Genomic DNA, 6,000 nt, shown 5'->3' with positions numbered 1-6,000 from the left:
TTTCAGACTGCACTAACCTGGGATTTGTATTAACTTGGGCACAAACTGAGACTGATCTTCCCTTTGGCTGTAGCTTTTGGTAAATGAATTTGTAAAAATGCATTTTTCCCCCATATACGTGAAGTAGGGCCTGGACACGGGGTTTAGAGGAAGTTGAAACTACATGGCAATAATAGCTGATATATTTTGAGTGCTTATTATGTCTCAGGTACTGGGCTAAGCTTTTCATGTGTGTTAATTTATACAATTCCCACCTCAGCCCTGTGAAGTTGGTACATGAGAAAATTGAGACCTAGAGAAGTTTCCTTAATTTTGCACAATAAATAAGAAAATGATGGAGCCACATAACAAACTACTATTCTCTACTATATCTCAAGAAAACTTTTAAAATATCTTACATTTAGTTTATAGGAGAGGTTATCCAAGGGAGGCAGAAGGAATAAAACACTGTGTGACTCAAAATTTCCCTTCACTGTGAACCCACAGCACCTTGTATGTATAGTTTTTATTCTAATGATAGCTTTTCATTTTTGTCTTCCCTCTAGACTTTGAGCAACTTGTAGTTATATGCAGATCTGTCATGTCTGGTGTCCAGCACATTGCCTGGAACTCATATTCGTGCTCATTTCTTTACTGATCGATACTCCTTTTAGGCCCTCTGCATGTCAGGTAGTCTTCAAGTGTGGGGACAAGCAATGAGGAAGACCCATTTGGCTCTTGTTACCCCACACCCCTTATGCATCATTGTTCAAAGAATATTCACAGAAAGGACAAATTGAGCCACAAACCTGGAGGAGCCTTAAATTCTCTCCAGTGTGTCTTGGAGTCTCGGGCAAAACAGAACCTTCAGGTTGAGAATAAGAGGGAAAGATCAGCTGTTGACTAGGCAGGTGAGAATAATGCAATTTTCCTCAAACCCCAAGATGTATACAAATCATCTGAGGCACTTGTGAAAAATGCTGATTCCAGGCACTGCTCCCAGAGGATATGATTTAACGGGTCTGGGGCACACAAGAGAGTTGGTTCATTTACTCAACAAATATTTCTTCAGATCCTACTATGTGCCATTCACTGTTTTGGACCCTGGGCCTCAGCAGTAAATAAGCTACACATATCCTTCCCTGTAAGGAGCTTACACCCCAGTGGAGAAGATAAAGATGAATAAATATCTTTCCAAGTTGGGCAGAAGGTTATGAAGTAGGTGATGTGTTGAAGAATGGCCTGCAGTGAAAGGTAAGGGATTACGTTTTGCTTGGGGGTCAGGGGAAGCCTCTTTGAAGAGTTGACATTTGAATTGATTCGAGAATGAACCAGCCATGCAAAGAGCTAGGTAAGAGGGTTCTGGGCAAACGTTCTGTGGGATTGCCGTGTTCATGGAACAAAGAGGAGAACCAGTATTGGACTAAAGTGAGCTACAAGATGAGGTCAGAGAGGTAGGCATGTAAGACCTTGTAGGCTATGATAATGAGTTTGAATGTTATCCTAAGAGTGGTGTGAAGCCTCAGAAAGTATCTAAGCAGCAGAAAGCCATATCCTTAGACTGCACTTTGAGAAGCACTGTAGTCTGGCTTGGCCTTAGCTGAAGAGGCTGGCTCCTGGTAAGCTCACCCTACTGCCTTTCCACCCTCTCCCCATTGTTTGCTCTTCTCAGAGGACTTACCATGTGCAGTGGTGGCCACCTTTCTCTGTCACTGTTATCACCTAAAGGCTAAGTGGACATGTTTGGCTGAGGAGCTGTGACAAACAGTTGATGCAGTCACCTCATAAAATGGATGTAGCTGATTAAGTAAGGGGCATGTGTTCCTTAGAGGCCCTGGGGTCCTGAGGAGAGAAAGCACAGCTGTTTCCTCTGCTCTCATTAGGGACTTAAGCCTTCTTCATATTAAAGAGCTTCCACAAACAAAGCCAGAGATTACTGGATGTTCCCACAAACACTGTGTAACTGAGAGGCATCTGTCTAAAGAGGAGCTCTTAATGTTGGCGAATGGCATGGTCTCGAGGCCTGGGGGGCCCGAGGGCCAGGGCAGAGCCCCAAGCTGCACGGGATGGTCCTTCCTGGATTCGTTTTGCTCTTGAAGTTGAACACTGAGCAAGAGATCATGACGATGCCTGTTCCCCAGCCTCTGCCCGGACTACTGATCCAGCACTGAGTTTGTCTTGCATGGCAGTGTCTTCTCTCTGTACGGCTCTGGGTCACTCTTGAATTAAGGATACATGGTCGGTTTTGTCTCCCCAGGTGGCAGCACACTATTCTTGGGTTGTTTTGTCTTAGGGAGCATCTCTGTCTTGCATCCCCCAGATGCAAGATTGCTGAGCACTTCTGGAATCTTCCAGAGAATTCAGATGACATTCGATGTTTCTTCCTAACAAGTCCTCTGTAAATGTTGTATTATGTATCCTTGAGACCCAGGCCAGCCCTCCACCCTCTTCTCTGAGAACTACCTTCTCTGGCCACTGTGTTTATAGGATGTAATCCTTGCCTTCCTGGCCAAGGCTGGCAGGATGAGCTATGAACACAAGTCAATAGGGGCCAAATAGATTCTCTGTCCTGAAAGACTGAAATGGAGACTGAGAGATGCCATCCATTCCCAGCTGATGCTAGAATCAAAGACATAGGAACTCTAGATCTGTGCTGTCTAGTTTCTGCCACTGAAATGTGGCCAATCCAAACTGAGATATCCTGTCAGTGTACACTACACATTAGACTTCAAAGACTTGGCCTGAAGAAAAAACTTAGACTATCTCATTAAAATTTTTAAATGTTCATCACATGTTTATATTTTGACTTGAAAGTATATTTAAAAAATAATTTTACCTTTTTAACCTTAATTTTTTAATATGTCTACTCAAGTTTTTAAAATTACATTTGTGACTCAAATTGTATTTCTCTTGGAAAGGGCTACTCTTGATCTTGTCACATGTGCCTGGAGAAAGAGAGAAAACTAATCCACAGGGAAGGAAGAGTGAAACAAGTGCTCAGAGGGATGCAGAGGTAAATGAACACATGGTTCCAGAAAGAGAGAGAAAGAGAGAAGCAAGAGAAGGAAGAGTTGAGGGAGAGGGAGAAGAAAAAGGGTGGGGCTGGGCTAGAAAGACTCAGAGACAGAGAGTCAGTCAGAGACAAAGAAAGTAAATAGGGAAAGTCTGCTGGGCTTCCTGATGACAGTTCAGTTTTTGGTTTAAGCCCATGGAGAGGCATGTAAGCATTTCTAATCATTGGGTTCTAAGAGCTCCATATTTTAATGAAATTTCCTTTTTGGCTTAAGTGTCTTTAAGCTTACTTGCAATGAAAAGAGATACTTCTGAGATACAGTGATGTACTGACTGCTAAAACACAGGGATGAGATTGGAATCTAGATACCATAAGATAGCATAGGATGGCAGATACCTGGCAAATTTGCTACGAGTTTCCTAACCATGCCATGCCAGACATTGCTAGTCAAATAGAACCCTAGGCATGGCTTTAGAAGTCTTCTCAATGATGGATATCTGGTCGGCCACCCTCAATGGACTAGAAATGGCATATGAACAAAATCCTATTTGTTATTCTTGGAAAAAAAAATCATTGAAGTAAATGCCTGAGGAGACACAGATTTTTGGTCCAGTTGGACTTTTTTTTAAAGTCGTTTCCTTTTTCTGAGCCTCAGTTGCCTTGTCTGTAAAATGACAATAATGTTAGTATAATGTACTACTCACAGGGTTGATGTGAGACATGGGAATAATAATATTTCTTCCAAATAGCCTTTGGAAGAAAAAACATAGATGCAGGTTGCTGTGCTGACCATGGCCCTCAGTGTTCAGGGCCAGTCGGGGTCTTTCCTCCTCTGCCCTCGGCCCCAAGACATCTTCGTAGTAGAGGGGCACTGGGTTTTGGAAACAATTCCCAGTAGCCATTGTCAGTGGAATGGAGTTGTTTTCAGAAGCCAGCCAGGGCCCATCAGTTGCAGGTGTTCTTATTTTATTGTATTTTCTTTATTTTTTTTTCTGCACAGAGGACGTTGGCACTAAGAGGCAGTACTGACAAGGGAGATTTTGGAAAATGATTCATCTGGAATTTTCTGGAGGAATCTGAAATTGGTGGAACTTAAGCCTTTGGGAGGAAAAAAGAAGGGGTGTTATATGTGTGTGTGTGTGTGAGAGAGAGAGAAAGAGGGGGAGAGGGAGAGAGCAAGAGAGAGAAATTGACTTATGTTCCTAAGTGCTGTTCTGTCCCTGAAGCATCTAGAAAGCAGGTCTCAGGGAGCAAGAGCATCGTATGTCTGGGTCTGAGTCTAATGCAAGTGGTTCTTCTTGGGCTGTTAAAGTGTTTGTTGAAGAGACAGGGCTGTGGATTCAGGCTAATGAAATCTACCCATAATTATGGCAAGAATGCAAGATAGCTTTTGTTTCAAATGACCTTTCTCACTTGCCTGATAAGAGTAATCAGAATTGTGAAATCATATGGTCTGACTGGGGGTTCCAAATCTATGGCTGTCATACCCATCATGGGCTCGTTTCCTTCTTCAAGCCCAAAGGAGACTGTCATTGTGGCCACTTCTGAATTGTATGCATGACCAAGGAAATGTGTCTGTCATACACTGTCCATCTTCCCATGTCCTGTCTTCAAGAGCCTTCATCCTAAGAGAAGCCAGGAGGCAACATAGTGAGTAATTTTGATGACAGTTAACGGTTGTGTTGCACTTAAAATATGTCTTCCTCTATCCTAAGCACTTTACGCATATCCTCACAACAACCCAAAGAGATAGGGCTTGTTATTATCCTTGCTTCACAGATAAGGAAACTGAGGCAAAGAGAGACTGGGTAATTCGCTCCTGATCCTTCAGCTGGTGAGGGGAAAAAGTCACGCTCTTCATGACTCTGTGAATACCTGGGCCACCAGGCAGGGAGAAGTGAATTCCAGAGCTGTTATGAGGAAGGATCAGTTATACACATCTCCAGAAACAAGTGCAGAATGTCAAAACGAAGAAGGAAGTCACGGACCTCAACAGCCCTCTGGGCTTATTTTAGGAATTAGGCAACTGAGATCCAGAAAGGTTAAGTGATTTGCCTGAGATCATGTAGAGAGTCAGCGACAGAGCCAGGGAGATAACTCAGGTGTCCTGACTCCTGTTCTTTTGCCAACCCGTGATTCCCTCAGTGCTGTGGGGTCCCGATGGTAAGTCCTGTCCAACTGCTGCACATGACCTTTCAGGTTAGGTCTCCTAGATTACTTCCTGCCCCTCTGCTTTGGCTCATCTTTCCTGCAAAGGGGGAATTGAGGTACATCTTGGAGTTAATATGCCATTTCTAACTCCTCTCTTTTGTCTATCATTGTCATCAGTCCAACCTTCACAATAATACTTGACAATTTGTCCCTCCTGAGCCTGGGTGGTCCTTCATTCTAGGGTGTGGTAGTGCAGAGGACCACATCCCCATGACACAGTGATGGGTCCAGGGTTGTGCATGCAACCTCAGATGAGTCAATGACACTCACTCCTGGAACTTAGCAAAGGGTTATTCTCTTCCCTAAGGAGTTGCTAATCTCATAGGATATGAGCGTGGTGGGCAACCTGCGATCCTGTCTTGAGAACAAAGCAACTCAGTGACAACCCACAGACTTCTCTATTATATCAGTCAGTACGTCCATTGTTTGCTGAAGGCAGTTTGAGTTGAATTTCTGAGAATTTATAACCAAACAATTCTGCAGTACTCCTAATTTACCAATAGATTGGTATTTTCTCAACATTGTTTCCAGGCTATCCAATAGTTAGATAAATACTGAGTATCTCCCGTAAGTATAGGTAACAAAGACAGATAGAGATGAGTAGGACACAGTCCTTGCCTTCAATTTGCTAGTAGTCCAGCAGGGGAATGAAGGTTCACACTTAATTGTCTAACATACAAAGCAGAATGTAGAAGTGGCTTGAGGGAGATACAAACGGCATGCTGTGGAGGTGTAAAGAGAAGGAGTCCACACTAACTGGAGAGCAGTGTAAGACATTCTTACGGTAGACAGGATCT

This window comes from Vicugna pacos, chromosome 3, assembly GCF_048564905.1.
Source record: "Vicugna pacos chromosome 3, VicPac4, whole genome shotgun sequence".
Taxonomy (NCBI): Eukaryota; Metazoa; Chordata; class Mammalia; order Artiodactyla; family Camelidae; genus Vicugna; species Vicugna pacos.
The sequence above is the reverse complement of the archived record's forward strand: the minus strand, read 5'-3'. Positions refer to the sequence as shown.